The following is a 24,022-nucleotide window of genomic DNA, read 5'->3' as shown; positions in this document are numbered from 1 at the left end:
TAGGCCAAAAGTTTACCAATTTTATCACCGTTTTCATATTGATCAAGTTGATATTTTTTTAATTTGTTAATACTCTTGGCCCTGAGAAAATCCTTTAATGGAATTTTAAGTTCAATTAGTTTAAAATTAAGTATATCTAAATTCGATGCCCCATCAGACAGAGCTTCTGATAGCTGAAGCTCAATATCACGAATTTCTCCAAGCCTTTTCTCATTTAGATTTCGATGTTCTTATTTTGTCGCCAGATATATTGTTGTGTGAATCCGCGTATGCTAGCCTTACAAGCATCCCAAACTATCAATGGTTGACTAGATTGTATATTTATATCGATGAATTCTTTTATGTGTTCTTTAAGTTGATTCACAAACCCATAATCAGTAAACAGATATCTTGGAAATAAGAAAAGACGAGGAGAAAACTCTTCAGCTGTGACCTCGAAAGTCAAAGAAATTGGATTGTGATCTGAAGTTACCCTTGGATATATAGCCATTGAGCAGTTACTGAGGATAAAGTCTGAAACCCAGATCATATCTATACGTGAGCATAGCTTATGAGCGGCAGAATAATATGTATAACCAGCTAGCTTGTGATTTAAGCATCTCCAAGCATCTTTCAGGAAATGAGTAGTCGCTAGGTCCAGAATTGCAGCTCTAGTTTTCCTCATTCTCTAGAAGGAATTTTTCCTAGTTGTATCTAGGTTGTAATTCATAATACAATTAAAATCGCCCAATACAATGTATTCCCCTTCCCATCCAAGCAATTCTATATTAATCTGATCAAAAATAGTTGGTTCATCTTGATTTGACGCATAAACCCCGCATATTGTAAATTTTCGACCTCCCACCTTTATCTGAGCTATAGCCCATCTACCAGCTTTGTCAGTTAGTGTCTTGAGTGTCTCACCCTTCAAACCTTTATGCTTTAAGATAACCACCCCCCGAATTGAAGCATTAAATTTAGTACAAACTATAATATCATATCCTAGTTGTTTAAGCAAATGTCTATCTTTGTAAGCTATATGGGTTTCAGTAATTACCACGATTTGAGGGTTGTACATCTTCAACTCCTCATACACAAGACTCCTCTTTATTCTATTGTTTAAGCCCGAAACGTTCCAAGCTAAGCATTTTATTCGATGCCTTTCGAATAGTATATATCCCTATCTGTATGACCTCTACAACCTCCATAACACATTAAATCAGCTTTATAGTTCTTATTTTTATATATTTTGTGTCTTTTGATGCATTTTTTACCCCCAAGCATATCTTCCTCTTCCCCACACCACACTCTACACTGACCACCCCCCACCCAATAGTTACCTGCAGGTCCCCCCCTTAGACCGGCTGCCGCTATATTGGCAGCCATCGAGCGGATTTAGCCGCTTATAGGGCCCAGGCGTTCAGAAAAAATCAAAAGAGCCATACTTAATAGTGATCACTATCTTAAAATGACCTATTACCATCCAATCAGAAAAAAAACAAATCAGTCTGGCAATAAACCGGACTGAATAACAATAGAGCAAGAAATCATAGTATCAAAAAGAAACACAAGAAAGTACGTGAGGATAACATTTGTCAATATCCTGATCATTTCCCAGTCTCCAAGTGGCAATAGCAGCTTCAACCTCATGCACTTCCAAGAAAAAATAGGACCGGCCATTTTTGATTACTTTCAGTTTTGCTGGTTCCTGTAAGAAAGCTTGACTTCCCAGCTCCTTAATCGGATCAATGAATTGTTTCAGTTTCCAGCGTCGTTCCAGGGGAAGTTTGCTTAAGTCAGAACGAACAAAGAAAATAACTGAGTCGATGGTCACGGGAGTATTTGGCCGTGCTTTTATTGATATGGCTTGGCGAAGCAAATAGTTGCCTATATATATCAAAATTGGTCGAGGAAATTTACCACTCTTATCCCTTTGAACTAGGGGTAGTCTATGAGCACGTTGGATCTGGGAGTCCCAATCCCAATCTACTAAATCAGGAAAAGCTTTTTAAAACAGTTGGACAATAAATGCTCTAGGATCAGCTCCCTCAGCTCCCTCCGCAATACCAAAGACACGTAAGTTTTGCCTCCATTGTCTATTTTATAAATCTTCAAGTTTAGCTTGCATCTGAAGAAGTTGAGAGGCATGTTTATTCACAGCAATTTCAGAGCGTTGCAACTTTTTCTCCGTTAGAACCATTCTTTGTTGTAGTTCCTCTATATCTTGAGAGACAGCCCCCAATTTACATGACATCTCTTGCAATGAGGCTTGAGTCTTATTACTGTCTTCCCTCATCTGCTGATAATGAGTCTTTGCTTCCTGTTTCTGTTCATTTAGAAGCTGTTATATCGTCTGAAAAGATGCGGATACCTCTCCTTGTAGGGTCCAATCTGCTGATAAGGTAGAAGAGTGAGCTGGCTCCTCCGGAATTGTTTCTTTTGTTAACTCTGCTGTTGAAGCTGATTCAGTGCCACCCATTGTTACTCTAGCAATGCTAGCTATATCTTGCATTGAGTTGTTGCTATTAGAAGAGAGTGTAGGGATATTGCCCATGGAAATTATTGGTATTGTTGGTGATGTGGGGGACATTTGCACAATTGATAATGAAGAAGAAAAGTTTTCTTCTGACGATTTTATAGATTCTTTACCAGAGCCAGATATATCATGTCCTTCCATTAAAGCCCTCGCATTTGCAATGTTCTGGTCTGCAGTGGGTGCTACATTAGACTGTTGGTTAAGATCCGTTGGTACAGGTCCAGGTACATCCACCATAGAGTTAGGGGTATTTACATCTTCGGTTACAACACCCAGGTCATTAGGACTATTACCAGAAAGTCTAATTGCCATTGATTTGACACCGCCCTTAGCTTGCACCCATTGTCTGATTGGGCTATTTTCTGCTATTGCTTTCATAGTACTTGGCTTTGGTTTACTTATAGTTTTTTTGACTTTATTCTTAGTCTTACTTCTAAACTTTTTAATATTGATAGCTTTGTCTTTATCTTTAGTTGATCCTGATGGTGTGTTATTCCCATGATCATTAAAGTCAACATACTCCTCATCTGTCTCAATTCCATCAGTGTTGTTGCCATTTTCACACCCCTCAGCCCCTACCACTCCCTTATCGGCTGAAGTTGCAGCTGAAATTGTGGATGACCTTTGATTTAATGAAATATTTGCCATTAAATAAGTTGCAGACCGGGTGAGATTCATGCTGGTATTAGTTAACGAGTTTATAGGCTGAAGGTTTGTGGTTTCACTAGTCGGTGCAAGAGAGCCAGCAACTAAGCCAGTATTAGTTTCAAGTTCAATTTCAATATTTTTTATCAAAGGTGGGTTGTTTAAGGTAACATCGCTCTGGCCCCCTACATTGAAACTATTACACATTGTCTCAGGCAATATTAATTGTGCTCCTACATTTGGTAACATATTATCCTCAGCATTATTTTTACTTTTAGATCCACCCACATTTACTGCCAGTTTCTCTTGCCTACCAGAGTTCTGTTTATCCACATCCAGAGCGGGAACCGGCACATTATTAGCAGACTTTCCACCGGAGACTGGGTCATTAGAAGTCATGGTCGTTAACAGCCCTGGCACCGGCGCTGGCGTTAGCGTTGTTTTCCCGGTTGCTGTCGCGGTCCAGGTATTCCGTGGTTCGGGGCATTCCACGGTGATTTAGTTTCGGCAAGGAAGAAAATCGCCGAAAGAACTGCAGTCCAAACCAGTTGACCGCCGACCAGCCCCTCGTGGATTCAGGGGTTAGACGCGGTAATCGAGCGGAGCGAAGCAAGCTCCGCACTCGACTCTCAATCAGCCGAAGTTGCAGCATACAATGTCCAGGTAAGCACTAGTCCAGCGCTCTGCGGCTCCACGGCACCTACGCCCAATCCGTTGCAAGGAGTTGACAAATTCGTTCTAGCGCCGTAGATATTATCAGTCACTGCCAGCACAAACCAGCGTTTGAAAAAACTGTAGAATAAAGAGCCCGTAGTCCAGGATTAATCACTTCAGACTCAGCATTGCAATCACGCGAGCCCGGACCCGTTCAGCGCTCCTTTGCTCTAGCGGTGTCAATCCGCCATCTTGGAACCGTTCCAAGTCAGCACCTTCTTTAAGTAACGTCAAGTGTTGCTTAATTTCAGGTAGTGTGGATTTCTGTAGCCAATCGAGGCATAGTTTTCCTACACTGTATGTTGTTATTATCCCTGGATGTTATCTCTGGGAATATCTTGGGTCTGGCCTGTTCTGTTTGAACCCCTGTGTTTTTTTCAGGAATCTATCTTGACAGTTATTAGTGTCTGTGGGCCAGATCAACCATTTTTTCCAATCAGGATTAGTTCTGTTTTGGTGTAAAATATGGGATACGTCTATCTCTACATCTCTAGTGCTATTAAGATCAGGTATGGATTTAAGAATAGCTGGTTTGTTTAAGTCCTTTATCTTGGCTAGGCCAAGACTGGTTGTTTGTTGAATGGTGTCATTCAGGAATATTATCTGTTCTAGGATCATGCAGGCTCTGAATAATGATTCTAAACCTTGCACATGCCAGTCTTTTGTACCCCAGATTGTTTTTGTCTCAATGTTGTTTTTCCAAAAATCAAAACCAAATGTAGACATTTTTTCATAAAATTTTTCAGAATAAATCAGTTTAGTGTTTGTCAACATGTTTTTCATTCCTGTCTTATTCATAATTTTAAAATAAAACGTTTCTGGATCTGAGTTATTAAACCCTGAGAAGTATGGGAATTTCTCATAAAATGTTTTTGAACTGCCTTTTGGCGGTGTTGGACAATGTTCCCATTGATTATAAGTAAAAACATTTCTAGGATTAGCAGATTTATGCAAATAGTGATGCCCATAATGATTAAAACAATACTTTTCTTCATAATTTGATGAACCTTGTAAATAATCATGTTCTGTAAATTTTGCTGACATTTCTAAATCTGACATCATATTGTTAATATTTTCCAAGTCCCAATCATCAGAGAAAGTACTAGGTGATACAAAGTCACTTAAGTAAACCTTGAACTGGTGTGGATATTTCAAGAGTTCGACCGGGCCATAGATTTTGTAATCAGTAGTGTCCCATGCTACACCACCAGGTATAGGAGTGGCTGTGATGTTTACTGATGATAGTTCTCTTTTTTCAATGTGAGATGTTCTGACTTGCTGTGTCCATAGTACTGTATTTTCCATCAATAAATCCACCCAAATTTAAAACCAAAATCAGCCAGAGCAGGAGGAAAAGTACACCTAACACAATCCATAATTCAATCCATGGTGAAATCAGATATGTTTCTCAACGTTGATGAAAGAGTTCTGTAATTTTTTCATTGAAAGTTTTGTTTGCTGGCTTGTCTTCATGTTCACTTGGATCATCAGAAAAGTCATCGAAATTGATGAAGTAGCCAGATGCAGTTCTGTCAATTGTTGGAATAGCTTCCGGATTTTCATTAGTCTTTGGATCTTCCTTTGTCACATTAGTATAGTCAGAGGCTACATCATTGTAGACAGGTGTTTCTTGACGAACTGTTGCAATTTGGGTTTCAAGAGGCACACGTTCCTTGGCTTTGTTGCATAGTCCTTTTTTATTCACTGTAGGTTTATCAAATGTGATTAGTCTCTCAGTTTGAACCTCTTGGATTGTAGCAAGGTTTGGTCTTCTGCTACTTCTTGGGAGTCCACTGGGCCTACTACTTATTTTTGGCCACATGATTGTGGTTTTACCAGGTCGATTGACACAACTCTGTTCTCCTTTTTACCAGCAAGGGGCGGTAGTACTACTGATCTTGTTCCGCTGACAGCTAAGACAGGTACTGCTTTTCTGTAAGATGGCCTAAATTCCTTCTTCACCGCGATCTTTTCTCTGACCAGATCCCCAATCTTTGGAATCCAGACAGGACTTGCAGTGACGGGTGGTTTTTCTTCAGTGGCAGTTGGCTTTAGCTTTGTGTTACTTAGAATTCTTCTTGTTTCATTTAAGCCCTGTAAAACAGCCAAACGATCTTTGATATCAAAAGTTTTTTGTTTCACCACTGAAGTCTGACAATCGAGGTCTTCGATTATCATTCTTGTACCAAACAAAAGTTCATACGGAGTGATTCCACCCAGAGAATGTCTTGGCAGATTATTAAGACTACGTTGGACACTTATTAGATGTTTGACCCACCCGTCACCTGAACCTAATACCCTCGCTGTTATAGATTGCTTTATGTCCCGTTTTTTTCTCTCCACTACCGCATTTCCCTCAGGATGGAATGGACTAGAGTACCGCAATGCAATGCCCATGCTGGCCATGGCCTCCTTGTAAGCTCGAGAGCCAAACGCAGGACTCTGGTCAGAATGTAGCATGCCAATTGCGTATGTGCCGATAAAGACTCGTAAATCTTTTATAACACTTCTGGCATCAGCCGAGCGCTGGGGCCACATCCAAATGAATCTCGTCTTAATAATTATAGGGTCGCATTCTTCCGTGTGGATGTCTGCGTATAGATAGCCTAATGCTGTCTAATAAAGGTGTCTGGGCTGGTATCTGGTCCTGTTCACAACTGCGATCTCTATTGCAGTCCTGACAATCCATTGCAAAATTATAAATTTGCACGCTCATCCCCGGCCACCAGTATTGTGATTGCAATTCTATTAGAGATTTCAAGATCTCTTGGTGCCTCAGACCCATTCCCATGTGTGCTTCTTGAATCAAGTAAGCCCTCCGGTTCGTGTTTGGAATTACTCTGTCCCCCACTCCAGGGATTCGAGCAAAAGGAACAGAGTTTGCATCAATTATGTATGTATTATTGAGTGGATAGTTGAGAGGTAATGCCGCATAGTCGCCTTCCGTTGAGGCTTTTACTGCTAGCATGGTTTCTCCATCTATTTGTTTTTTAGAACGCTTTTTTGTAGCTACGGAAGCCGGCTGGACAGCTGCCGCTATGGCTCTGTTAGCCAATGAATTCCCTGCAACGCGAACGCCATCACGTCGATGACTCAGTGTATGTATCACGTGAGTCTTTCGTTGTTCTTTCTGTAAAAGAACTACTTGTTCCCATAGCTTTTTATGCTTTATTGTGGCATCTGTCTCACCTTTGTAAACATTTTTAATCCAGGTCTGCATGCTATTATTGTAAGACTGGAAGCAGTAATGCGAATCGCACACTATTAGTGTGGGGAATTCGTGATCTGCATTTTCAAGCGCCATCTTTAAAGATCTTATTTCAGCTCGCTGAGCTGTACAGTTTCTGAATGATTCAGTTTTAGTGACCATCGGTCTGAATTTACCTAAGCGCCAGCGACCTTTGATAATCGCGCATGCTGCATTGTAAATTTGTTTTTCCACAACGTAGTGTTGTGCAAATTTGTCCGTTTAGATTACACAGGTGTATTTTTCGAGAGGCAAAATTTCGATTGACAGAGGACATTCATGTTCGTATTCCAGATCTTCTAGTTTTTTCATTTTCGGATCAAATGCGTGTTTTACGTCTGTTGCAGCAAGAGAATTTTCCCATTGTATCCATTTTGGATCTAAAGCTTTAGCATTCGGAATGCTTGGTCTTGTGACTGCCTCAAGGGCTGATACTGCTGTTAAAACAGATATGCTCTTCCCTTGAGCTAGGGCTCTTTCTTTTGCTACAGTAGTTTGAACCGCAGTCAGAATTTTTTCAGTACAACTGAATTTCATTTCAGCTTGTGTGTACAAGTGTGATTCATAAGCTATTGGTACCGTTTCTCCCTCATTAGAGGTCAGGTATATAAATCCGCATCTTCCTGGGATGACTCGGATTACAAGGTTGCGTTCGTTTGCACGCGTTTGCAGTTTTGTTTTAGTTAACATGTCTGTTTGTAATGAACGTAAAATTAATTACAAATTAGTTGGTTTGAAATCAGGTTTTATTAATTCGTAGAGAGGTTTAACCCTCTCAGCATAGTTTAGTATGTAAGTTCTTCCGAAATTCAGGAAACCTAGAATTGATTGTAAGTTTTTTAGCGTTGTTGGAGCTTGGAGTTTTGCCTTCACTTGATAACTCATATCCTAAAAATAGGACTGTGAGGTGGGCAATTCGTGATTTTTTAAAGTTGAATTTGTACCCTTCGGACCCTTCGGATGCGAACCCAAGTATAATGGTGTTCACTCTTTTCAAGTGAGTCTCCAGGTCATCGTTTGTGATATAGATGTCATCGACATAAGATAATGCCCCTTCATCATACATTTGTAGTAACTCTGTTACCCTGGCTGAAAATAATCCTGGGCTATTCTTAATTTCAAATGTGTTTCATTGATTTTAAAAGCATCAGTAGGCATCGTGACACAGTGTAAAGGCAATCGGCATAGACAGCGGACGGGACAGACAAGCATGTCTTCCCTGAAAATGGAAGAAAAGGTAAGGTACTTATGCCTGAGCAAGAATACGATGTCAAGGAAGCAAAACCCAAACCACCCCTCCCATTCCCAACTCGTCCCTCCCTCCCCCACCCCAACCAGTGTGCCAGGTGTCAGAAACAGGTCTAAGAGTAGTCCAATAGTGAGTGGTGCGAGTGGACGAGGATTCAGCGAGATTCATGCATGGCGTCAGTAAGGCGAAGAACACGGAGGTATCTAGGGCATGTGATCTCATTGAATTCCTTAGATAGGAGGGATAGCAAAGGAAGCCATACCTTTTGAAATGCAGCAGTAGTGTGTGTAAGTGTGGCCGGGATGCGTTCCATACCCAGGGTGAACCAGAGCCTGTGTAGCCATCTCGTGTGCGTGGGTTTAGTGGTCGAGCCCCATAGTGATAAGACATGTTGTGTAGCTGCCTGTACGGCGATCCCCATTTGGCGACCCCGCATAGATTTCAAGGGAAAGATGAGTGCATTAGGGAGGCCCAGTATAGCATAGGCCGGGAACCTTGGGTTTTCGGTATCAAAGGTGAAATCAATGTCATCCAGGACCGTCTCCCAGTAGCTCCGGATCTCTTGACAGTCCCAAAGGAGATGGGTTAACGTGCCTCGCTCCCCGCATCCCCTCCAGCATAGTGCACTGCGCAATGGGTTCCCTTTGTGAAGCCGGGCCGGGGTAAGGTGCCAATACATTGCCAGCTTCACTGCGGTTTCCCTGGCCGCCGTATTGCGTGCGGTATGTGAGGCTCTGTAGTATATGTAGCTCCATTCCTTAGGTGTTAATGTCCTACCCAGTTCAGCTTCCCAACTCCTTTGACCCGGTGTTTTACCTGGAGTGGGTGATGGCGTGAGCATTTTGTAGATATCCGAAATAAGATGTCTGTCCGTATCTTTGGTCAATAACCATTTCTCAAAAGTTGTCATTGGTTGCCCAACCATAGTGGCGGTGGCCGGGTTGGTGAGCCAATGTCGGAGCTGGAAATATTGGAAAAGGTGGGGGTTCTCTATCGCATAACCTTGTTTGATTTCTGAGAGGGGAAGAAAGCCCCGCAAGTCAAAGAGGTCGCCGGCAGAACGGCAGGCGGAACAGCGCCATTGCGAAAATGCATACGGGTCATTGCCCGGCGGGAACTCCGGGTTGTCCAGGATGGGGGTGAATGGGGAGAGGAAGGTTGTCAAGCCCCTCTTGACAGCGACCGTGTCCCAGACCCGCATAGTTGTACGAGTGATAGGCGAATTCAAGAGGTAACGCGGCCGATGCTGCCAGGTGAGGAAGGGAACCCTCCAGAGAGGTGTCTGGGCCATGGCCCTATCCTGGAAGAGCCACCTCTTCTCGGACTCTGGCCTATACCACTCCACCAGATAGCGAAGTTGAGCGGCATGGAAATACTGCAGCAGATTGGGGATACCGAGGCCTCCCTCATCCACGCCCCTGTACGCTAGCTGCTTGTGTAAGCGTGCACGTTTCCCTTCCCAGATGAAGTGGTGGAGAGTGGCCTGTAGGTCCGTCAGGGTGCCTGTGGGGGGTGCGACCGGGAGAGTCTGAAAGACATATAGGACCTTAGGCAAGACCGACATCTTCACTGCCGCAACCCTCCCTAGTAGAGAGAGAGGCTGCTTTGACCAGCGCGCGGGGTCCGTCCGGATCTGAGTAGTGAGGGTCTTGTAGTTAAGTGTTATCGTCGACTCCGTCGAGGAGGCGAGGGTGATTCCCAGGTATGGGAGTTGTGTGGTGAGCTAGACACCAATCCCGTGCCCAACGGCAGAGTCGACGGAGTGTGCGTTTTTGCCCAGAGGTAATATCAGAGATTTCCCCCTGTTAATTCGGAAGCCCGAGACAGTACCAAACGAGTCAAGCTCCTCCATAAAGGCAGGTATAGAGCGGCCGGGCTGGTCGAGAGCAGCTATTACATCATCGGCATAAAGGCTTATCGTGTGGGTTCGAGACCAAAAGTGATGCCCCGAATTTCGGGGTTGTCCCGGATCTTCTGCGCCAGGGGCTCTATGCACAGGGCGAACAGGAGGGGGGAAAGCGGACACCCTTGTCTCGTGCCACGTTGAATTTCAAACGGGTTCGAACGTAAGCTACCCAACCGGACCCGAGCTTGGGGGTGGTGGTAACAGCAGGCAATCCAAGACCGAAAGCGGTCACCCAGCCGAAAACGCATCAGGACTCGCTGTAAATAGGTCCAGTCTACGCGGTCAAATGCCTTTTCGGCGTCAATGGCTAGCAGTGCGGAATCCGAGGCCTGAAAATGGGCTTTGACTATCAAATGGAGTACCCGTTTGGTGTTATCGGTTGGGCACAAAACCCGATTGGTCTGGCTCTAAAATGCCAGGCAGGCAGGGACCAAGACGCGCAGCAAGAATGCCAGTGAAGAGCTTCAGGTCGAGGTCCAGTAATGAAATAGGGCGGAACGCAGAGCAATGCGTGGGTTTTTTACCCGGTTTCGGTAATACCACCCCTTCGGCTGCTAACATATCTGGGGGGATGGAACTAGGGCCTTCAAAAGAGTTGAAGAGTGGGGTAAGCACTGGAGCTATCAACTGGCTAAAGGTTTTATAAAAACCTGCTGAGAAGCCGTCTGGCCCCGGGGATTTAAGCGGGCGTAGATGGGATATAGCTGCCAACACCTCCTTCTGGCGAATGGGGGCATCCAAGGCGTCGGCGTTTGCTTGGGAAATTCGGTGAACGCGGTTGTGTTCAAATATGCGTCGATCTCCTTTGGGGACATCGCCTCGGCTCCATATAGCGAGGCATAATAGGATCGAAATGCTTCGGCAACCTGAGTGTCCTCCGTGAGGACAACGCCGGAATCGCCTGTAAGGCCGTGATCTTGGAGCGTTGGGTCCTAGCCTTCAGGGCACTGGCAAGTAAGCGGCCAGTTTTGTTACCCCCGAAGTAGTATGTACGGCGAAGGCGAAGCGCAGTGAATTCTGCCCTATCAGTGTCTAGACTGGCTAATTGGGCCCTGGCCGCTTTCAGTTGTCTCCAAACACGTGGAGCGCAGGTGCGACTGTGGACCCTCTCTAGTTCTGAAACTCGAGCGGTGAGGTCATCTCTTTTCGCCTTACGGTCCCTGGCCTCTGCGGCCGCTATAGCAATGAGTTCACCGCGGGTGACCGATTTCAGGGCCCCCCAAAGAGCCGACATAGATATTCCTGGCATGTCGTTGATGGCTAGATAGTCGACGATGCATTTGCTGAGTCTTTTAGTGACTTCTGGACGCTGTAATAGGGTTTTTCGTAGGCGCCACGAGCCCCGGGGATGAGGGGACTTAGAGAGTTTGAGCGACAATTCCACAGCATCATGATCCGAGATGGCCGCAGGTAGTATGCTAACCTCATCAAGGGTTGTGAGCAGCTCCGAGGAGCCTAAGAAATGGTCTAGCCTAGCATATGTGCGGTGCATGTGTGAGTAAAAGGTGAATTGCGCCGCGGTTGGATGTTTGGCCCTCCAGAGGTCCACCAGACCCCTCTCCCGCAGCCATTCGAGTCCGGTCACTGAAATAGCGCATGTCTCCCCATAGCGGTGCCCAGACCTATCCTTTTGTGTATCCATGACTATGTTGAGGTCCCCACCCAGGAGCAAATGTGAGTTAGAGGATTGAAGTGACTCTGAGGTTGCGCCTTTCAGGAATGGCTCTTGTCCCGTATTCGGGGAGTAGATAGAACCAAACCGTAAGGTATGTGCCGCCAATCAGAAGTGTATAGGCCAAAAGGCGACCTTTAATCTCACCTGCCTTGTCCCCCACCCGTCCCCGGAAGTGTCTAGATATTAGAACTGCCACCCCGGCTTTCTTCGTAGGGAGAGAGGAGAAGAATTGCTGTGGGAAGGCGCGGGAGCGCATCCTATGCCAGTCTTTCGGCAAAAGGTGAGTTTCCTGCAATAAACAGATATCAGCCCCTGAATTTTCTAGGTAGGAGATGACAACTCTCCTTTTGATAGGATTATTCAGCCCTTTCACATTAAAGGTCAGCACCTTTAACACGGAGTCAGCCATGGTAAGGAGGGCATGTGGGGTAGCGCAGAGTCAGAATCAAGTGTTCGTGGCACATAGGAATGCAAGGATCAAGTCCGCCCATGTGCATCCCCGGGAACCTCAACCCCAGGAAGGAATATACTTGAAGCGTCACATATAGAAAGGGCACCTCCTCAAGCGGGTGAGAGAGAGGAGCTAACGGGAGGAGGCAATCTAAGCAGGGGGGGAAAATGTGTAGTGTAACAATTCCGTCTCGGAAACACTCCATGTGGCACACCAGATCCCCCACAATACCCCGGTGGGTCACAGTCAGCTCCAGTCGAGGAGGGCAAAAGAAGAACATAGCGAACCCATCATCGACAAAAGCCTTTTGGCACACTGGTTCCCGCCCACAGTTCCACCCACAGTCCCCAAACAACTCCAACTGAACCCATGTCCCACCCTCCCCTTCCCCGTTCCAACTCCAGGAGCTCAAGAGGTGAACCCCAATACCCAGATCCAACTACTCGGCCCTCCCCACCCACCACCCAATCCCCAACACCCAAACTCCAAGAACATGTAGTCCTAGTCCTGTCAGTCCATACAGGGCCATGGAAAAGTTACGTAGTGGGGTCATGTCCAGCGGCGCCCATCGTGGCTCCTTGCCCGGAACCCCCCTGGCCCGTGAGCATGTCATGCGTTATAAGTAACCCCCCAGTAGGACCAAGAATCATTTGGAGGGCGAGGTTTCTCTGGCCACTTCAGCCACCACAGTCGCCCTTTCCTGTGTGATGATGTGGGCCTCGCGTTTCAAACGCTGCAAGGGGGTCTTTCTGCGGTTCACGGTTTGCCATCCATTTCTAGAGGGCCCCTGAGAGAGTCTCACCAGTGGTGCGTCCTCTTCCCCAATCCAGTTCCAATAGAGCGCACGTGTCTTTGAGGGCGCGCATTTGATGTAGGGACCCGTTCCATTTAAAGATCAGCCGGAACGGATGGCCCCAGGAATATGTAACCCCTTGTTGCCGCAGGTAGTCCGTTGCCACTTTGAATGCCTTTCTTTTTTGCAACGTGATGGCTGAGAGATCTTGGTGGGGCAGCAGCGCGCCTGGGTAGCCCCACTCTATGTGCCCTGTCGATCCGAATGGGAAATTCGGCGGGTTCTCCCAGGATGTGTCGAAAGAGGTCTTGCAGGTAGCTAGTGACGTCCGCCCCTTCCGTTTTTTGAAGTACCCCCCGGACCCGTATGTTATTGCGACGGGAGCGGTTTTCAAGGTCTTCCGCATGGGCCTGAAGATCCAGTTGCTGATCCGTAAGTCGCAGAACTTCCTGCTGTAGCTGTTCAATTTCGCTGCTCCTGGCCTGGTCAGTCTCCTCAATGGCAACTACACGTTCTCCAAGACCCTCCACGTCTCTCTGGAGCTCCCTCACCTCTCCAGCCACATCTTGTTTTAGGGATTTCAAATCTTCCCGGAGAGAGTTGAATAGAGTTTCCAGAAAGGTCCTAGTAATAGGCGCCTGGTCGTCAGTTGACTCCAGCGACATTTTTGCGGTTTCTGTAGAGGGTGGTTCTTTGCCGGGTTTGCGTTGGGGCTTCGGCAGCTTTTCCGGGAGGGTCTGAGTTCCTCTCTTCCCCTTGGGGTTAGCCATGGCACGGCCAGATGGTGGATCGGGCGGACCCGAGGACTTCCAGGGAGTCGGGAGTGAAGGCAAAGGCCCGGGGGCAGCAGTATGAGGGCCAGGTACGGGGCAGAGAGGCAACCCGCTCCCCGGGGATCGGCCACCACGCCAGGGGCCCGTAGGTAAGCAGAAGGCCACACCGGGGGCCAGGCGGCTCCCCCCCAATCCACCGCAAGGCTCAGGCAACAATTGGGGGCAGATTACCAGATGCAAGCACCAGGACGCAGCCTCAAGACAGGCGGTCACCCACAGCACCAGCCGGGTCCCAGACAGTCAACCGCCCTCGGGGCAAGCACCCAGGGGCTCGCCGGGACGCACACCGCCTCCTCACAGCTCCAGCAGGGTAGTGTAGTCTTCAGGCTGAACTGTAGGCCCAGCCAGGACCACCCCGGGAGCTCGATTCTGCCCCCGACAACCCCCGCCAGGGACCCTCCTTCGTGCTCCTCACCTCCGTCTCGTGACCAGTCAGGGCTGCGCACCCCCCAGGGCATGTAGGCCGCGTTTCTCCTCGGCCCGACACTCCGTCCACCACCGCCGCTGCTTCTGGCCGTTCACTCTCCTGTTGGGCCCACCTGTCAGGCTTCGCGCTGGTGCCCCATGCCTCGCGCAAGTCGGCTCTTGCAGGTGCCGAGGCCCGGGGTTGTGATTCCGCAGCTCTGCCTCTCCAGTCGGTGCAGTCCGTGTCTCGGGGGCAGCGCGGCACAGGAGGCGCGCTGCCGGGTCGCCTCCGGTACCGCCAGCAAGATCCGCGGGATGGGCAATGGCCTCGCGTCTCTCCTAGGCCCAAGACCGGGGCCTCGATTTCTCCGATGCCCGGCCGGCACCCTCACTCCCCGCAGGCCAGGTCACAGCAGCGGCGGCTTGTCCCCTATCACTCCCCCGCACAGGGGGTCGCCGATGCCGGAGAGCGGCCGCCAGGCTCAAGGGCGTCCACCGGATGCAGCAGGGATCGAGGGCAGGCGAGAGCCAGAAGGGAGCCGGCCCTCACCGCGGGGCGGCCGCCATCTTAGGAGCCGCTGCGGATTAATCGTTCGGCACCAGAACAGCCCTGGAGAGCGCGCAAGCCAGACAGCCACAGCTCGGGGGTGATCGCCGGTCGCAGAATCCCAACAGCTGAGGTTTGTGGCGATTTGGGGGGGTTAAGCTGTGTTATAGGAGGCCTCAGGAGGAACCAGGGTAGGGAGCCACGGTAACCCGCGTCCGATTAGGTCGACCTCTTGGCCACGCCCCCATCCTGGGCTATTCTTCCATGAATCACTTGCCCTGCGTCATCCCCTTGTCCTGATGAAGACCCCGTTCTAAGGTCGCATTAGTACCTAACCTGTTATTTTTTGGGGTCGAAACGTAGACAGATATAACCCCAAACCAGTGTACGCCACCAGCAATTCTACTATTAATATGTGCGCTCATAGCATGGTTGGCTGACATATTATAGAGCATTGATTGCTGTATTTCGTACACTGGCTCTATGTTTGAAGCGAGAATGATGTGGTTTCCTTGTATTTTCATGTTTTGATTATATTCTATGTAGAAATGATCGACTTTGCACATCCCTTCTTTTTCACCTGACACTCTCACCCACTCCTCTGGGGCACTAATACGACTGTACTGTCTCTAATAATATATGAAGTTTGAGACACATTGTGATTAAACATCAATGTGGTAACTTATTCATTTCATGCTATCTTAATTTATTGTATATACATTTTGTGTGATTTTGACATTGTACACTGGGACCCCCCTTTGTATGTACGAAGATGTGGTGTGGGCATGGATCTGACGGAGATCCGGAATGGATGGTGTTCATGATCTTGATGGTGTCATCATCGTTTATGTTGGTCCAGTAGAGCAGGCGATTGGTGCGGATGGTGGTCGTGGGGGTGGAGGTCTCAGTGGTTGTCGTGGCGGTCGTGGCGTTGAAACTGTTGTGGATGTCTGTGATCTTGCGGTGGAAGAAGGTGGCCAGCGAGTCTTACAGGTCTTGCGAGGGTGGGACGTCGTTGGTGTTGGAGCTGGGATTGGAGAGTTCCTTCACGATGTTGAAGAGCTCTTTGCTGTTGTGCGCGTTGTTGTCTAGGCGGTCTTTGAAGGAGGCCCTTTTGGCGGATCTGATGAGGTGATGGTGTCTGTGGGTGGCATTCTTTTTTTTTATATAAATCTTTTTATTAAAGTGAAAAACATAAAAGCCAATTACAGGTACCTTACTTCACAGAACATAATACTATTACACCATCATAGAGTAAATCAATGGGTGTTCCCGATATCAGGATATTTATAGGATATTGAACACATAAACAAACAAAGACAATACAAACACCCCAACCCCCCACCCTGCACCCTTGCATATGGCTTTCGCCTAACCCCAACTAGCAGTGTGCCTGTCGCCCCATCTAACTAGGTTCTAAAAGTAGAAAAAAGAGTATGGAGGGGGATATCTTCATATAGGCTCCCAGTCTCCCCTCCCCTCCGCCAGAAACAAGCAACCCCCGTGAATTAGCTAAAAATGTGTTTCAAGAACATCAACAAAACAGACAGGGGAAGCCGTAAACACCGCCCAATTTTCCATGATCAAGATGATGACAAATCCCGCAACTATTGAAGCTACAATCTTAAACCCAGTCCGTCAGTCTCATCCCTGGCCCTTCCGATCTTTCATGCGAACCCTTTCCATACGAACCACCCATTAACAGGAGAGTCAAGGAACACCAAGAGTTCGGACACGTTCAGTCTGGAACGAGTCAAAAGTATTAAGCCCCTGTGGGTTTCTCCATCCCTGACGATCTCCCTCGCCCAGTTCGATTCCCGATGTCATTTCCTTCTCGACCACGATAAATCAGCCAGGGAGGGGAAAAATGGCGTAGTTTAGTTTTATTTATTTATTTATTTAGGAAGTTTTCTATAGCGCTTTCAAGACCCGGAGGTAACAGAGCGCTTTACAGAAAGAGAAAGACAGAGATCTGCATAAACATGACATATGAAAGGTATTAGCATTCAAGGAGTAACATAGTAAGCGGAACATGATTGTGCTGCCAAACTTCTTTGGTTACATGATTAGTTGTAGTCACAATAGTACAGGGGTTGCTTACTGGCCCCGGTTATCCGCAACCGAGGGAGCATATAAGGAACAAGGATTTGAGTTGCCTTTTGAATTCCACAAAAGATGGAATAGTTCTGATGTGCTGGGGGATGGAATTCCAGATTTTGGGGGCGTTTCCAGTGAACGAGCAGTCCGCTGTTTTTTTCTTTCTAGTTTTAGGTAGGATGAGCAGGAAGGAGTGGAGCTTCTCAGATTCCTGGTTTGGCCTGCTTTTTTGAGTTTTTTTGTCAGGTATTCGGATTTGCCGGTATGGAGGGCTTTGTGGGTTAGGCAGGCCGTTCTGAAGTTGCTTCGCATTTCCACTGGGAGCCATTTGAGATCCTTGAGTACTGGGGAAATGTGATCCGATTTTTTGATGCCGGTGATCATTCTGGCTGCCGCATGTAATGTTGTTTTGATCGGAGCCAATCTCGATTTAGGGCTACCTGTTAGGATTGTGTTCCCATAGTCCAGTCTTGACAGTACCAGAGATTGTGTGGCCATTTTGAGATCATTGTTCGGGATGTAGGGTTTGATCTTGTTCAAAAGTCTGAGGTTAGAGAATGCACCTCTGGCCGCATTCTTGATGTGTATTGTCATGTTTAATTTGGGGTCTATGATGATGCCAAGAGATTTGACAGAGTCGGCTAGAGTAAGATATCCTTTGAGGGCATCAATTGCTTTTAGCCATTCGGTGATTTGAGGGTTGTCATCCTTGTTCGAGATGAGGAGTGTCTCAGTTTTGTCTGGATTCAGTTTCAGGTGATTGTTTGTCAGCCATTGTTGAACATCTTTCAGGACATTGTTTAGTCTGTGAATGTCAGTGAGAGAGGAAGTTTACAGATAGATTTGTGTATCGTCCTCGTAGAGGTGGAAGCGGATGTTGGCTTTCCTGAGTACTTTGGAAAGTGGTTCCATATAGATATTGAAAAGCTGAGGCGAGAGCAGCTATCCTTGGGGGACGCCCTTATTGACCTGCTGGGTTTCGGAGGTGAAGTTCTTTATTTTTATGATTTGTGTTCGATAGTGTATGAATGAGGAGAACCATTTGAGAACTACTTCGCCGAGGCCAGCTCTCTCTTGAAGAGCCTTGGTGAGGAGTTTGTGGTCCACTGTATTGAATGCTGCGGAGAGGTCAAGGAGAATGAGGAGGCAGCATTTGTCTGAATCAAGAGATCCGTGGATATCATCGATGATGTTCAGCATCGCTGTTTCTGTGCTGCATCCTTGTCTGAAGCCAGATTGGAGGGGGTCTAGGAGATTGATGTTGTCCAGATGTTGAGTTAGTTGCAGAAGTACGCAGCTTTCCAGTATTTTGGAGAGTAAAGGCAGGTTAGATATTGGTCTGAAATTTTTCAGGTCTGTTGAGTCAAGGTCTGGTTTTTTCAGCAGGGGGTAACTTGCCCCATTTTTAGGCAGTCAGGGACCACTCCACTTTTTAGGGAGCTGTTAATGATTTTTCCCCATATAGGTGCAAAAGTCTGCTTAATTTTCTTGATTAGTGAGGGAGGAATGGGGTCAGAGATGTGTGATGATGGTTTGGAGGAAGCGATCAGTGAGATTATCTCTGCATCTGGAACGGGGCGAAAGCTAAGCCAGGGGGTGCTCAATGCGCCGGGAGAGATGGCATGAGGGGCGGCAGAGCTGGTCTTCTTGTGGTGTGAATTGTTGAAGTCGAGTGAAAGTTCGATTCTTGTGATCTTGTCGTTGAAGAAGTGGGCGAAATTGTCGCATAGTTCTTTGGACGCCTGTACAGAAGAGTACAGTGGTTTGGAGGTTTGTTGTCTGATGATGCTGTAAAGCTCCTTCGGTCTGTTTTTGGCTTTGTCCAGTGCCTCGCGGAAAAAGCTGGATTTTTTGTTTTTGATGTAGTTGTTGTATTTTCTGCGGGCTGCTTTCAGTTGATCACGAAGGATGGCCGTTGGGTTATTTCTCCATTTTCTCTCCTTGGCTCTTAAGGTTATCCTTTCTGCGTTGAGGTCAGCGTTGAACCAAGTTCTGGAAGGGATAGCTCTACTTCTTTTGAGCTTTAGTGGCGCTAGTTTGTCGAGTATGGACACTAGCTCGGAATTGTAGCAGTCGGTGAGCTCATTGGTGGAAGGTGCGCTTTGTTGGCCGGAAGAAGAGAGCTTCACTGACCATCCAGGATATCCAGGGGTATTTGTGAGAGGTTTCTAGTCCATTTGGGGGGGTCCGGGGGAGGTTTGTGTGAGGTAATGGGGTGATTAATATGAAAGAGGATCAAGTGGTGGTCTGACCAGTCGACGGGGAGGATGTGATTGACCGTGATTGAATTCTTTTTTGAGATAATAGCATCCAATGTGGCTCATTTGTAATGAGTCTCTTCGGTGCAGTGTTGTTTAAAGTTGTTATCATGGAGGAGGCTGGATAGCGATTGGATTAGGGGATCGTGTGTCTCGTTCCAGCGAAGATTCAGATCGCCAAGAATTAGGTTGTTGGAGTCGCCGAGTGCGTCTTGTGCAATCAGGTCGGAAAGTTGTTCTCCAAAAGAGTTGTTTTTACCTGGGGGGTAGTAGAGCAGGTGACATAGTAGAGAATCCTTATCTTTGGTCTTGATGATGGTGGATAAGCATTCAAATGAGTCGTAATCAAAAGAGGTGGTTTCCGAAATGTCCAGGCTGTCCTTGTGGATGATAGCTACCCCTCCTCCCCGCTGCTTTAACCTGTCTTTGGTAATGAGGGAGAAGCCGGGTGGTACCAGCAAGTCAAGGCAGGGAGGGGAAATCTTATTTAGCCAGGTCTCTGTGAGGAATGCATTGTCAATATCGTGGGTGAGGATGGCTTCAGCTAGTTCAGTTGCGTGCATTGAGGCCGATCTACAGTTGATTAGTAAGCAGTTGGAGAATTGCTCCTGATTACTGGCCGAAATATTTATAGTCTCCCTTGGTATGGCGGTGAGGACCGGGTGTCTCTGAGGTTTGGTGCTGGGTGGGTCTTTCCGGTGACCTGTGATTACTTGGATTTTGGATTTGGGAGAATCAGAGGCGGGGATGTTGTATGCGGCGGCTAGCAGGGTTGCTTCACTGTCTGACATGGGTGCTACTGTTCTTAAAGGCCTTGAGGTCAAGAGTTTTGTGTCTGATAAGGGCTTAGGAGGAGTATGAGAGAGAGTATGGGTCTTGGACCTAGGGAAGGGGACTCCGGTTTTAGCAGTCTGCTGTGGACAGGGTTCCAAGATCTTGTGGGGGGGGGATCGTGAAGCTGGGTACTAGGCATTTCTGAGGGCCTAGGAGAGCTATTAGCGTTGACGGAGTTGGCCATCGGCAGAGGGCATTTGGAGGGTCTGCGGGCTATACCTAGGTTGGAGAGGATCTCCAATAGGCCCTGGGAGATTGTGGCAATCTGGTTCTCGAGAGCCGAGAGGCGTTGTGACACGGAGTTGAGGGAGGGGTTGGGGGTATCTAGGGTATCAGCAAGTGTGTTGTGGTTCAGGATGAGGGGTTCAGTGATCAGGGAAGGGGACGTGGGAAGGGGAGGGGAAGGCAGAAGGGAAGGCTTTGAGTGACTTGTGATCTGGAAACAAAGTACCAACAGTATCCAGGGACGGAGAACCAACAGGTCCTCCCTCGATCGGCAGCGATGTTAAAGATGGCAATTTTCCCAAGGCCACGGGCTCATTCTTGTTTATCGACACACTGGCCAGGGACTTCATTATTTCTTTCTGCACGGGGCCCATATCCGTTGGCATGATGATCACCGTGGTGAGCATGGCTCGCTGTTGATCTCGCAATGGAGCTGGGTCCGGTCTCATACTTCTCATCACTAATGCACTGGCGATCATTTTGTGGACTATAAGTTCCACTTGTTGATGTAGTGCCCTGATGGCGGCCGGAACGGTCTTCAGAGACGGCACGGACTCCGTCCGAATCTTCCCATCTCGATCAGCTTCGAACATAGTCACGTTCCCTAGAGAGCCGGGTCTCTCCGGGGGAACCGACAAGAACGAATCGGACGGCTACAGAGGGTGACTTGTCAATTATCACGGCAGCACTCCGTTAGTCTGCTACTGCAAGCGAGGACTCCGACCCAGCGAACCCAGCGGCGACAAACCGGGTCTCCGGGACAGAGACCCCCGCCCACAGCCCCAGATGTGCTTTGTCACCACTCCTGCGGTGGTATATCTACCAAGTGACCGCCATCGAAATCGGGCAAAAACAAGCTCCACAGCTAGAGACCGGACCCCACCAGTTGTGGTAAATATTTTAATATTACCTTATCTTAGAATTTCTATATTAGTAAAATACTTTAAATTAAGTAAAGAGAGAAGTCCGTGGTATTCGAGTAAAGGGTTTATTCAATAACTTGAGTTAAGGGAGAGCTCCTTCACCAAGCGGGTTCAGGAGTGGTCTAATGTTTTATTCATACAGCAGGGTATTTATACAGTTCAGGCAGTAGGCAAAAAGAAGAAGAAGAAGGAAGTGACAAACAGTAATTTCAAACAAGATGTGTCAAGGTATGGGCGTCTCTTGTGTCTCGTGAGAGTGCATGCAGTGTCGAAATGTGCTCCTTTCAGTTGAGGGTCCTTACTCAGTGTCAAAATGCTCTTTCAGTTGAAGGCCCTTTCTCAACCGGGGGTTATTTCTGGCTTAGAGTCAAGAACAGGAACGGTCTGTTAAAACAGGAACTATCTCTTTGGTTCTCGGAATTGGCAGAGCCACAAGAATGTGTGGTCAATGAACGGAGGGGCCAGGTGCAGGGTGTCTTGCTCGTGGGTTCGGAGACAAAATGGATGACACACGCAAAAGAAAAAGGGTACTGTCTGAATCAAAATGGTGGACAAGCGGAGAAGGGAAACGATGGGGCACAATTTCCAATTTTTTATTTCCTCATTCCCTCCTTGCCACAGAGTGTACCTGTATCTATATCTCAATTTGCAGGAGATTGTCTATGCATTCCTGTAGCATATTTGTTCAGTTTTCTTTCTGCTGGATATGTGGTGTAGGAATGCAGCTTGCAGCGCATAGCCCGCACAGGGCAGGGCCACATTGGATACAAAGGCAGCATCCAGTTATTACCAGGAATATTATGCCTGCTGCTGACAGCAGTTTCCATCCCCAGGATGATATTATTATCCAAAACCAGTCAGACAATGTCCACGTGCCAGTTTCTTGATGTAGGCTGGCGGCTATCTTGTGTAATTTTGTTATAGCCGTATATACAGACGGAGAGTTATCAGGGATAAAAATACAGCAGCTAGAGCCGATAATTCTACAGGCTCCGCCTCTGTCAGCCAGGATGACGTCAAGGACAAGGCGGTTTTGGAGGGCAACCAATCTTATGGCAGACTGTTCCTGAGTCAAGTTTCCCAGGGCAGACGCCGTCTGATTTACAACAGCCTCCAAGGTCCTTGTCAACTTGCGTATGAGCTTGCTGTTTAGCACAGGGCCGATAAAGAAAAAGAATCCTTTGTTGAAGTCTGTATATTGGTCTAATGTAGTTTCCGTGTGATCAATCCCGGAGATATCGATCATTCTCTTATGTCTAACATGGGGCACTAGGAGGTCGCGGTGGTAAGTGGATGGGGCCACAAAGACAGGAGGTAGCAGAAATGCTATATAGCACGTCCCCCCCCCAGTTTAAGGTCAGCCTCACATAAGCTGTTTACCCTCAGATGAAATAAGTATGGTGGGATGCTAGAAATGATGATTTTCCCTTGTCTTCAAAACTCACAGTGGTATGGCAGTCACTGTGTTCTAATGAGACAGAGCCATTTTTCCGGCCGCACAGGTGCCCTTTTACTGTTGAGACCGAGATAGAAGGGGGTCCAGCATTCTTTTTAGGTTTGGTATTTAATATCCTGTAGGACATGCTCACGTTCCCCTGTTTGTACTCTTCGCTTTCTAGGACCGTACCTGTCGCCTGAGGATCTCCATCCTCATTCGGGTAGCAGACAGCATTGAGAACCTTATTTAAGTCCCCCCAAGGCCACCCATTCTTGCATGACCTATTTCCATCAGGGCAGGAAGTGGGGGTAGTCCTGTCGGCTGTTATTAGGGCGCACCAGGCCTCACAAGTTCCATTATAAGAAAACGGGAAGGGGAAGAGAGGCATCCCTCCCTCCTTTTGATGAGGTGGGAGGCGGCCACATATCCAGCAGTCTGTGATATTGCTGACCTGATGCGTATAGTGTAGCATTTGTATAAAGGTATTGTTTCGGAGAGCTAGCCTATGAGCTTGTTCCTGAGGGAGCAAGTCGAGGTACGTGTCCTCTTGAGTGTTGTTAGGTGCAGGAGAGGAATGTGGTGCTGGTAGAAAAGCAATGTGGAGTGCCCAACCAAGACACGTCATGATTGTCATCAAGGAAAAAAGTATGATCAAACATATGATAGGTCCGTTATGTAACTTCTTAACATTCTTCTTTAGGCGCCTCATTTTCTCTTTTTCCCACATAGTCAGAGTATCTGAGTCTGCCCCCATGCTCTAACCGCTTCACCACGAGACCTGTGTCTGTGGGCTTAATCAGCCAGAACCCAGGTGGCAGACCTCAGTTTTGATTTATATTCTTGTTTTGGGGTCTGTTCCAAGGGCAATGAGGATTATTCAGTCACAGTGTCACTGGATTTGGCGACCTCGCTGGCAAAAGAGTCTATTTCTCCAAAGTATCTCTTACAATGGCTGGCATGCAGCCAGCCTTTTCGGCCCTCGATTTTGACGGCAGTCCGCGTAGTTAAGAGGACCAACTTCGGTTCCTTCCACCTGGGCTGGAGGGGATTTGTCCTGTCGAAGTTCCGGACTGAGACCCAGTCCCCGGGTCGGATGGTGTGTTCTTCCGGGTTGGTTTTGTCTGGAAAGGCTGCAGCCACCTGTGAACGACAAGAATGGAGTGCAGACATCAAGGAAGCCAGGTAATCAGTCAATATTCTGCTATCTACATCAGTAATAGATTTTGGTCTAGGAACTCCCCACATGTTTGGTGGTCGGCCAAAGACC

The sequence above is a fragment of the Lissotriton helveticus genome, chromosome 7 (genome assembly GCF_964261635.1).
Source record: "Lissotriton helveticus chromosome 7, aLisHel1.1, whole genome shotgun sequence".
Classification (NCBI taxonomy): domain Eukaryota; kingdom Metazoa; phylum Chordata; class Amphibia; order Caudata; family Salamandridae; genus Lissotriton; species Lissotriton helveticus.
This window is presented reverse-complemented; position numbering follows the sequence as displayed.